Source organism: Scyliorhinus torazame, chromosome 14 (genome assembly GCF_047496885.1).
Source record: "Scyliorhinus torazame isolate Kashiwa2021f chromosome 14, sScyTor2.1, whole genome shotgun sequence".
NCBI lineage: Eukaryota > Metazoa > Chordata > Chondrichthyes > Carcharhiniformes > Scyliorhinidae > Scyliorhinus > Scyliorhinus torazame.
Genome location: NC_092720.1, coordinates 96257384 through 96269077, shown reverse-complemented (window position 1 = coordinate 96269077; position 11694 = coordinate 96257384).

Sequence of the window (11694 nt, the reverse complement as noted above, 5' to 3'; positions counted from 1 at the left end):
GAAAATGTCAATTGACAGCTCCTGGATCACTTCAAACAGAGTTAAGTGATGTCAGTTTCTAGATGACCACTTCAAAGTCACTCAACTGAGGTGATTTTGTTTGAAGTGGTCCAGGAGCTGTCAATCAAAGCTTGGTGTTTATAAACATTGCGGTTAAAGCACTTCAAAGCTACTCATCCATGAAGAGAGATGAATGGAACAGTGCTAACATTTGGGGCAGCTGTCAATCACAGCCTAGTAAAATTAATATCAAAGAGAAATGAATAAATGGCTTTCAGATCAAAGATCTGAGGGAGGCGTAAACTCAGCTGACTGGTTTTCTCTTTCTAGGAATTGACAGGTGCTGCTTTCAGTGTCTGAGCCAGCAGGTATATTGCTTAGGTATGTATAAAAGCAGTGATTGTTTTCACTGCCTCAGTCTGAACTGCTCTCTAGCTGCCAGATTCCCAGCATCAGTAATATTTAATCTTTTGAATTAAATGGATTTTGCCTTTGAAGCAATGATGTTCAGTTTTTCAAAAAACATATATTAGAGGAAAACCTATAGTATATTAAAGCAAACCCAGAATAGTACTTTCAGGTATGCTAAAGTGATAGGCCAATAGAAAATACGTTTAAAGTTATAAAGGGCAGATTAAGACTTCCGTGTGCGGCGATGACCAGCTAAGTCGCACGTTTCGGCATCTCCCGTTTTAACGGACTTTTGGGCTATTATCGGGAGCCCCAATGGCAATTTTCGAAGGCTAAACCCACTGTGAGGCGACATAGAAGGGAGTCCCCCCGGATGTGAATGGACAGAAGAGATAATAGTGGCCAGATTGCGGAGGATCCTCTGGAGCAGCGGCAAAGAAGGGAAATGAGAAGCAAGATGGCGGTGGAGGGAGGTCAGTTGGTATGGGGCCTGGAACAGCAGGAGTTCCTCCGGCGATGTGTGGAGGAGCTCAGAAAGGAGGTCCTGGTGCCGATGCTGCAGGCGATTGAGGGGTTAAAGGAGGCGCAGAAGACCCAAGAGATGGAGCTCCTTGGAGTGAAGGCAAAAGCTGCCGAAAATGAGGACGAGATACAGGGCTTGGTGGTGAAGATGGAGACGCACGAGGCACTGCATAAGAGGTGTATGGAGAGACTGGAAGCCCTGGAAAATAGCTCGAGGAGGAACTTAAGAATCTTGGGTCTTCCCGAAGGGGCAGAGGGAGCCGACGTTGGGGCGTATGTGAGCACGATGCTTCATACCTTAATGGGAGCTGAGCCCCCGACGGGCCCCCTGGAAGTGGAGGGAGCGTATCGAGTCCTCGTGAGAAGACCAAAGGCAGGAGAAATACCTCGAGCAATAGTGGTGAGGTTCCACCGCTACAAGGACAGGGAGATGGTCCTGAGATGGGCGAAAAAGACACGGAGCAGCAGGTGGGAGAACGCGGTGATCCGCGTGTATCAGGATTGGAACAAACAAAAACAAAGAACAAAGAAATGTACAGCACAGGAACAGGCCCTTCGGCCCTCCAAGCCCGTGCCGACCATACTGCCCGAGTAAACTACAATCTTCTACACTTCCTGGGTCCGTATCCTTCTATTCCCATCCTATTCATATATTTGTCAAGATGCCCCTTAAATGTCCCTATCGTCCCTGCTTCCACTACCTCCTCCGGTAGTGAGTTCCAGGCACCCACTACCCTCTGCGTAAAAAACTTGCCTCGTACACCTACTCTAAACTTTGCCCCTCTCACCTTAAACCTATGCCCCCTCGTAATTGACCCCTCTACCCTGGGGAAAAGCCTCTGACTATCCACTCTGTCTATACCCCTCATAATTTTGTATACCTCTATCAGGTCGCCCCTCAACCTCCTTCGTTCCAGTGGAGTGCGAAGGTGGTGAGAAGGAGGGCAAGTTTCAATCGGGCCAAGGCGGTGCTCCACAAGAGGAAAGTGAAGCTCGGACTGTTGCAGCCGGCAAGACTGTGGGTTACATACCAGGGTAAACACCACTACTTTGAGACGGCAGAAGAGGCGTGGACATTTATTGAAGAGGAGAAGTTGGACTAGATTGGAGAAAGAGTGTTTGAAATGAAGTAGTGAGGTGGTGGTAAGGGACTGTGAATCAGATGGGGGAAAATTTTCTTTCCCCTCGAAGGGGACACACACGAAGAAATGTGGGCGCCAGTGGGGAAGGGGAGGGGCAAGGGGAGAGGGAGCTGCGCCATCAGGGGCGGGGCCGAAAGGGAAGCACGGGCTTTGTTCCCGCGCTATGGAAATTGTGGCGGGAAAAGGGGGCGCAGGAAGGAGGGGGCCTCACATAATGGGAGGCTAAGGATAAATGGGGGAAGCCGAGGTCAGCCAGAGTTTGCTGACTTCCGGAAGCAATATGGGGGAGTAACTAAGCTAGAGAGGGATCTAGCCGGGGGGAGGGGGGGGCGGGGGTGGGGGGTTAACTGGGTGGCTGCTGCTAAGGGGAAGGGGGAGCTGTTACGGGATGGGATGGTCGGGATGGTCGGGCGCCGTCGGGGGGATAAGCGGGTGCGTGGGAACCGGGTGAGGAGCTGGTCTAAAAAAGGGGATGGCTAGTCGACGAGGGGGGGTGGGTAAAGAGCCCCCCAACCCGGTTGATCACGTGGAACGTGAGAGGGTTGAATGGGCCGATTAAGAGGGCAAGGGTACTTGCGCACCTAAAGAAGCTAAAGGCAGACGTGGTCATGCTTCAGGAGACGCACCTGAAACTGGCGGATCAGGTCAGATTAAGAAAAGGATGGGTGGGACAGGTATTCCACTCGGGCTTGGATGCGAAAAATAGAGGGGTGGCAATACTGGTGGGGAAACGGGTATTGTTTGAGGTGAGGACCATAGTGGCGGACAGTGGGGGTAGATACGTGATGGTGAGTGGCAGATTGCAAGGTGAGGCGGTGGTGCTGGTGAATGTATATGCCCCGAACTGGGATGACGTGAACTTTATGAAGCGTATGTTGGGGCGCATCCCGGACCTGGAGATGGGAAAGTTGGTAATGGGGGGGGACTTCAACACGGTGCTGGACCTAGGGCTGGACCGGTCCAGATCTAGGACCGGGAGGAGGTCGGCAGTGGCCAAGGTGCTTAAGGGCTTTATGGAGCAGATGGGAGGAGTGGATCCCTGGCGATTTACTAGGCCAAGGAGTAAAGAGTTTTCCTTCTTCTCCCATGTCCACAAAGTGTACTCTCGGATAAACGTCTTTGTCCTGGGAAGGGCGCTGATCCCGAAGGTGGCAGGAACGGAGTATTCGGCTATAGCCATCTCAGATCATGCCCCACATTGGGTAGATCTGGAAGTAGGAGAGGAAAAGGAACAGCGCCCACTCTGGAGATTAGATATGGGACTGTTGGCGGACGAGGGGGTATGTGTAAGGGTGAGGGGATGTATTGAAATGTACCTAGAGATTAATGATGATGGAGAGGTCCAGGTGGGAGTGGTCTGGGAGGCGCTGAAGGCGGTGGTTAGAGGGGAGCTGATCTCCATAAGGGCCCATAAGGGGAAACAAGAGGGTAAAGAAAGGGAGAGATTGTTGAGGGAGATTTTGAGGGTGGATAGGCAATATGCGGAGGCTCCAGATGAAGGGCTATACAGGGAAAGACGGAGATTGCACACGGACTTTGACTTGTTTTTAAAAAATATATATTTTATTCAAATTTTTTTTCGGCCAAACAAAACAGTACAAATTTTTTTCCCTTTTACAACAATAAAACAATATAAATAATAGTGACCGTTTTTAACAAATAAATAAATAATATATATTATATAATATAAATGGCAACTGCCATAACAAAATATTAACTCTCCCAAATAATAAAGTCAAACAAGCCAATATACATGTCCAAGTAAAAATATCCATACAAAAACACCCCTGAGGACCCACCCGAGCCCCCCCCCCCCCCTCCCCCCCCCCCCCCCGGGTTGCTGCTGCTACTTTCCCAGTTCCTTTATCGTTCTGCGAGATAGTAAATGAACGTTTGCCACCGTCTGGTGAACCCTTAAGCCGAACCTCTTAGTGCGAACTTTATCCGTTCCAGTTTTATAAACCCTGCCATGTCGTTTATCCAGGCTTCCACGCCCGGGGGTTTAGCTTCCTTCCACATTAACAATATCCTTCGCCGGGCTACTAGGGACGCAAAGGCCAAAACATCAGCCTCTCTCGCCTCCTGCACTCCCGGCTCTTCGGCAACCCCGAATATAGCCAACCCCCAGCTTGGCTCGACCCGGACCCCCACCACCTTCAAAAGCACATTTGCCACCCCCACCCAGAAACCATGCAGTGCCGAGCATGACCAAAACATGTGGGTGTGGTTCGCTGGGCTTCTCGCGCATCTCCCCCGAAAGATTTACTGAGCCTTGCTCCGGTCATGTGCGCCCTGTGCAAGACCTTGAATTGTATCAGGCTAAGTCTGGCACACGAGGATGAAGAGTTTACCCTGCGTAGGGCATCTGCCCACAGCCCCTCTTCGATCTCTTCCCCCAGCTCTTCTTCCCATTTTCCCTTCAGCTCATCCACCATGATCTCCCCCTCGTCTCTCATTTCCCTGTATATATCTGACACCCTACCTTCCCCCACCCATGTCCCCGAAATCACTCTATCCTGAATCTCCTGCGTCGGGAGCTGCGGAAATTCCCTCACCTGTTGCCTCACAAAAGCTCTCAATTACATATACCGAAATGCATTCCCCTGGGGCAACGCATATTTTTCCGTCAGCGCTCCCAGACTCGCAAACGTCCCGTCTAGGAACAGATCCCTCAGTTGCACAATCCCTGCTCCATGCCATGTTCTAAATCCCCCATCTATTCTCCCCGGGACAAACCTATGATTATTCCTTATCGGGGACCGCACCGAGGCACCCGTCATTCCCTTATGCCGTCTCCACTGCCGCCAAATTTTCAGCGTTGCCACCACCACTGGACTTGTGGTGTATTTCTTCGGGGAGAACGGCAACGGCGCCGTCGCCAATGCTTGTAGGCTGGTTCCTTTACAGGACGCCATTTCCAGTCTCTTCCACGCCGCAATGGATGCAGAGAAAGCATTTGATAGAGTGGAGTGGGACTACCTGTGGGAAGTACTGAGGAGATTTGGATTTGGAGAGGGGTTCATTAGATGGTTCAGCTCCTGTACAGGGCCCCGGTGGCAAGTGTGATTACAAATAGGCAACGATCTGACCACTTCCGACTATATAGGGGTACAAGACAGGGATGTCCCCGTTACTGTTTGCGTTGGCAATTGAGCCACTGGCCATAGCGCTGAGGGGCTCTAGGAAGTGGAGGGGGGTACTTAGAGGAGGAGAAGAGCATCGGGTGTCATTATACGTGGATGATTTGTTGTTGTATGTCACGGACCCAGTGGAGGGGATGCCTGAGATAATGCAGACACTCAGGGAGTTTGGAGAATTTTCAGGATATAAATTGAATATGGGGAAGGGTGAACTGTTTGTGATGCACCCCGGGGAACAGGGCAGGGGAATAGACGATTTACCGTTGAGGAGGGTAACAAGGGAGTTCCGGTATTTAGGGATCCAGGTGGCCAGGAACTGGGGAACCTTGCATAAGCTTAACTTGGCATGACTGGTAGAGCAGATGGAAGAGGACTTTAGGAGGTGGGACATGGCGCCCCTGTCATTGGCGGGCAGGGTGCAGGCGGTTAAAGTGGTGGTCCTTCCGAGGTTTCTTTTTGTGTTCCAGTGCCTCCCTGTACTGATTACAAAGGCCTTTTTTAAGAAGGTGGACAAGAGTATAATGAGCTTTGTGTGGGCTGGAAAGACCCCAAGAGTAAAGAGGGGGTTCCTGCAGCACAATAGGGACAGAGGGGGACTGGCACTGCCGAGTCTAAGTGATTATTATTGGGCCGCCAACGTGTCAATGATATGTAAGTGGATGAGGGAAGGGGAAGGAGCGGCGTGGAAAAGACTGGAGATGGCGTCCTGTAGGGGAACTAGTCTAAAAGCACTGGCGACGGCGCCGTTACCGTTCTCCCCGAAAAAATACACCACAAACCCAGTGGTGGTGGCAACTCTGAAAATTTGGGGGCAGTGGAGACGACATAAGGGAGTGACGGGTGCCTCAGTGTGGTCCCCGATAAGGAACAACCATAGGTTCATCCCAGGAAGGATAGATGGGGGATTTAAATCTTGGCAGCGAGCAGGAATTGCGAAATTGAAGGACTTGTTCTTAGACGGGACGTTCGCGAGTCTGGGAGCACTAACAGAAAAATATGGGTTGCCACCTGGGAATGCATTTCGCTATATGCAAGTGAGGGCATTTGTGAGGCAACAGGTGAGGGAATTTCTGCAGCTCCCGGCGCAAGAGATCCAGGGCAGAGTGATTTCGGGGGCATGGGCGGGTGATGGTAGGGTGTCAGATATATATAGGGAAATGAGAGACGAGGGGGAGACGATGGTAGAGGAGCTGAAGGGAAAATGGAAGGAGGAGCTGGGGGAAGAGATTGAGGAGGGGCTGTGGGCAGATGCCCTAAGTAGGGTAAACTCTTCGTCCTCGTGTGCCAGGCTCAGCCTGATACAATTCAAGGTTCTACACAGGGCGCATATGACTGGAGCAAGGCTGAGTAGATTTTTTGGAATGGAGGATAAGTGCGGGAGATGCGCGGGAAGCTCGGCGAACCACACCCACATGTTTTGGTCCTGTCCGGTATTGCATGGGTTCTGGGTGGGTGTGGCAAAAGTGATTTCAAAGGTGGTGGGGGTCCGGGTCGAACCAGGCTGGGGGTTGGCTATATTTGGGGTTGCAGATGAGCCAGGAGTGCAGGAGGCGAGAGAGGCCGATGTTTTGGCCTTTGCATTCCTAGTAGCCCGGCGAAGGATTCTACTTATGTGGAAAGAAGCTAAGCCCCCGGGTGTGGAGGCCTGGATCAATGACATGGCAGGGTTCATAAAATTGGAGCGGATAAAGTACGCACTAAGAGGTTCGGCTCAAGGGTTCACCAGGCGGTGGCAACCGTTCCTCGACTATCTCGCAAGGCGATAAGGGAAAATAGGAAAGGTAGCAGCAGCAACCCAGGGTGGGGGAGGGCTCATTTGGGTCCTCAGGGGTTTTATGTGTGTGTTTATATATTAGTTATTTATATTAGATGTTACAAAGTTACTATTTTAGTTACTATTTCTGTTGTTTCTTATTTCGTTGTTGGCAGTTGCCGTTAGTTAGCATATTATTTATTTTAAAAAACGATCAATGTATATATTATTACAAAGTTGTAAAATGGGAAATTTTTGTTTGATCGAAAAACTTTAATAAAATATATTTATTAAAAAAAGGGCAGATTAAGAAATGAAACAAGGAAGTCATTATTTCATGAGAAGGTTGTCATGAAGGGAGCTCATACTATGATAATAGACTCATTTAATAAACAGCCAAACACTATATTGGGTGGTGGCATTCTCAACTGTGGAGTCTTCTTTATTGAAATCAATCTTGTGATCAGTAACCTTTAAAAAAACTCGTCAGCAGACTGGAAAGGCAGCACAGTTAATACAATAAAGCTTCTGTGTTTAGTTCTAATACTTATGATAACCAAATAAAAAGAAAAAAAGACAAGTGTTGACGATTTTGTCAAGAATGATGGAAATAAAATTAAGATTAGGCATTTATTAAAATCAAGAAAAAGATTTTATGGCGAAGGGACTTTTGTGTTGCTCATTCATTTTATGTGGGAGAAATAATTTATCAGCCCATAGTTACATACACAAAGAATACATTCCAAAACTTCTTCCATACATCTTAAACAACCAAAAATCCTGCAAGTGTGAGCAAGATGCAAGATATCATATTTTACAACAATGGAAGGAATGTCCACAATCTCATAATTGGGAAATGATTCCTTTTATACCGGCTTTTCAAGATTTTAGGGTAGGCAATCCTCTGGGTTATGGGGACAGGGAATGGACCAGCATATGAAGCCTGGTTTCTACATTGAAGTAAGTTTGAAAAAAAGAAGACTCAATTCTTTTTTTAGCAACCTCCAGCTGATCATTGGTTAGGCTGCATTTACATTTGGACATCGGAGTAAAATGGCCTCAACATCTCCTCTGCTCAGTGCTACACAGTTTCCCAGAGGGATCTTTAAATAGGTGTTAAGCCTCTTATTACCTTGAGCACAAGACCCGAGTTGATATTTCAGTATACTACTGAAGCAGTTCAGCAGTGTCAAAGGTGCCATCTTTTGGATGACATATTAACCAAGACCCCATTTACCCCCTTGGAGTAGTGTAAGAGATCCTGTGAACACCTCATGTGGCTAGGAATTAGTCCCAGGTATCCTGGCCAACATTTATCCTTCAACTAAAACAAAATTTCTCATCATTACCCTATTGCTGTTTGCGGGGCCTTTGAAGAGTGGCTGGTAGTGACAATATTGAATTCTTTACCCGTCAGTCTGGCCTCAATAAAACTCGAGATGGATTTGTAGGTATAGTATTATTTATTTTAACCAACTTGCAAGGCTGACTCACTCCACAGACATTCAGAACACAGAAGCTGTCTCCTGGAACCTGGCTAGGAATTAGTCCCAGGTATCCTGGCCAACATTTATCCTTCAACTAAAACAACATTTCTCATCATTACCCTATTGCTGTTTGCGGGGCCTTTGAAGAGTGGCTGGTAGTGACAATATTGAATTCTTTACCCGTCAGTCTGGCCTCAATAAAACTCGAGGTGGATTTGTAGGTATAGTATTATTTATTTTAACCAACTTGCAAGGCTGACTCACTCCACAGACATTCAGAACACAGAAGCTGTCTCCTGGAACCCTAGAACCGAGTGAGGTCGGAGACAAAGAAATCTCTGCAAATACATTCAAATGGCATCAAGTTTCACATACAAGATTCCTATAGGTCATCCTATACACCTCCTGACCTGGCCATATATCCTGATTGGCTCACTTTACATTCCTTAACCCTGGGCCTCTTGTTACCCATCCTCCTTTTCCCCATCCTCCTTGCTATGCTTTCTGAATTCCTTTGTCCTTTGTGAACTCATTACTATCTACATTACCGTAACTAATATTTGAACTATTTTATATCACATTCGTTTGTCCAATTCCTCAGTAATGTAGTGGTATTGCCGCTAGACTAGTAATCCAAAGACCCAGGGTATTGCTCTGGACACCAAGGTTCAATGGTGAAATTTGAATTCAATAAAGAAAATCCAGAATTAAAAGTTAATGATGACTATGGGACCATTGTCGATAGTTATAAAAACCATCTGGTTTACTAATGTCCTTTATGGAGGGAAATCTGCCATCCTTAAATGGTCCAGATCCACAGCAATGTGGTTGACTCTTAAACATCCTCTGAAATGGCCTAGCAAGCCACTCACTTAAGGGGCAAATAGGGAAGGGTAATAAATGCTGGTCCAGCTAACAACTCCCACATCCCATTAATGCATTTTTTAAAAAGGCAAAGATTGGCTGCCACATTTCCTGCATTATTATACTTCAAAAAGTGTAACATTGGCTGAGAAAGTGTTTTGGGATAGCCCCGGGGTTGTGAGAGGTGCTACATAAATGCAAATCTTTCTTCAATACCATATGCAAGGGGCCCACCAAAGATTTTTGGCAGCCTCCAGATGTGCTTGCAAAGTTGCAGATTTGGCGTGGGATTTCAAATCCTAAATTGGTTCACGTTGCCTGTGTTTTTCAGGTGCAAAACAGGCATGACGAGAACCAATTTCTCCCCCCATATCTTAAAAATTAAAGAAAAAGAAAAGTAAAATAGCATGAAAGTTATCTCACTTGGAGGCTGTGAAAGCTCTTCGAATCAGTACACCTTGATGAATAACAAAAAACAAAAAAAAATTTTAAACAATAAATTCTCAGCAATTGTGTTTCTGAAATTGCTACATTGATAGTTAATGCAGTGTTTCAGCTCAGTTGGCTGGACACCTGGTTTGTGATGGATAGCAAGGCTGATGACGTGGGTTCAATTCCCGTATCTGCTGAGGTTATTCTCCTCTAGGAAATCTGCTACACAGACCTGCTCTCCCCTCTCAAATCTACTACACAGACCCGCTCTCCTCTCTGAAATCTGTACAGACCCATTTTCCTGTCTGAAATCTGCTATAAAGACACGCTCTTCTCTCTGAAATCTGCTACACAGACCCACTCTCCCCTCTCAAATCTACTACACAGACCTGCTCTCCTCTCTGAAATCTGCTGTACAGACCCACTCTCCTCTGTGAAATCTGCTACACAGACCCTCTCTGAAATCTGCTACACAGACCCGCTCTCCTCTCTGAAATCTGCTGTACAGACCCACTCTCCTCTCTGAAATCTGCTACACAGACCCTCTCCCCTCTCTTAAATCTGCTGTACAGACCCGCTCTCCTCTCTGAAATCTGCTACACAGACCCTCTCTACTCTCTGAAATCTGCTGTACAGACCCGCTCTCCTCTTTGAAATCTGCTGTACAGACCCGCTTTCCTCTCTGAAATCTGCTACAGAGACCCGCTCTCGGCTCTGAAATCTGCTGTACAGACCCACTCTCCTCTCTGAAATCTGTACAGACCCTCTCTCCTCTCTGAAATCTGCTGCACAGACCGACCCTCTCTCCTCTCTGACATCTGCTGTACAGACCCACTCTCCTCTCTGAAATGTGCTACACAGACCCGCTCTCCTCTCTGAAATCTGCTGTACAGACCCGCTCTCCTCTCTAAAATCTGTTACACAGACCCGCTCTCCTCTCTGAAATATGCTACACAGACCCGCTCTCCTCTCTGAAATCTGCTGTACAGACCCGCTCTCCTCTCTAAAATCTGCTACACAGACCCGCTCTCCTCTCTGAAATCTGCTACACAGGCCCGCTCTCCTCTCTGAAATGTGCTACACAGACCCGCTCTCCTCTCTGAAATCTGCTGTGCAGACCCGCTCTCCACTCTGAAATCTGCTACACAGACCCGCTCTCCTCTCTGACATCTGCTACACAGGCCCTACCTCCTCTCTGACATCTGCTACACAGACCCGCTCTCCTCTCTGACATCTGCTGTACAGACGCACTCTCCTCTCTGAAATGTGCTACACAGACCCGCTCTCCTCTCTAAAATCTGCTACACAGACCCGCTCTCCTCTCTGAAATCTGCTACACAGACCCTCCCTCCTCTCTGAAATCTGCTGTACAGACCCGCTCTCCTCTCTGAAATCTGCTACACAGACCCTCTCTCCTCTCTGAAATCTGCTGTACAGACCCTCTCTCCTCTCTGAAATCTGCTACACAGACCCTCTCTCCTCTCTGACATCTGCTACACAGGCCCTCTCTCCTCTCTGACATCTGCTACACAGACCCGCTCTCCTCTCTGACATCTGCTGTACAGACCCACTCCCCTCTCTGAAATGTGCTACACAGACCCACTCTCCTCTCTGAAATCTGCTACACAGACCCTCTCTCCTCTCTGAAATCTGCTGTACAGACCCGCTCTCCTCTCTGAAATGTGCTACACAGACCCGCTCTCCTCTCTGAAATCAGCTGTACAGACCCGCTCTCCTCTCTGAAATCTGCTACACAGACCCTCTCTCCTCTCTGAAATCTGCTGTACAGACCCTCTCTCCTCTCTGAAATCTGCTGTACAGACCCTCTCTCCTCTCTGACATCTGCTACACAGACCCTCTCTCCTCTCTGACATCTGCTACACAGACCCGCTCTCCTCTCTGACATCTGCTGTACAGACCCACTCCCCTCTCTGAAATGTGCT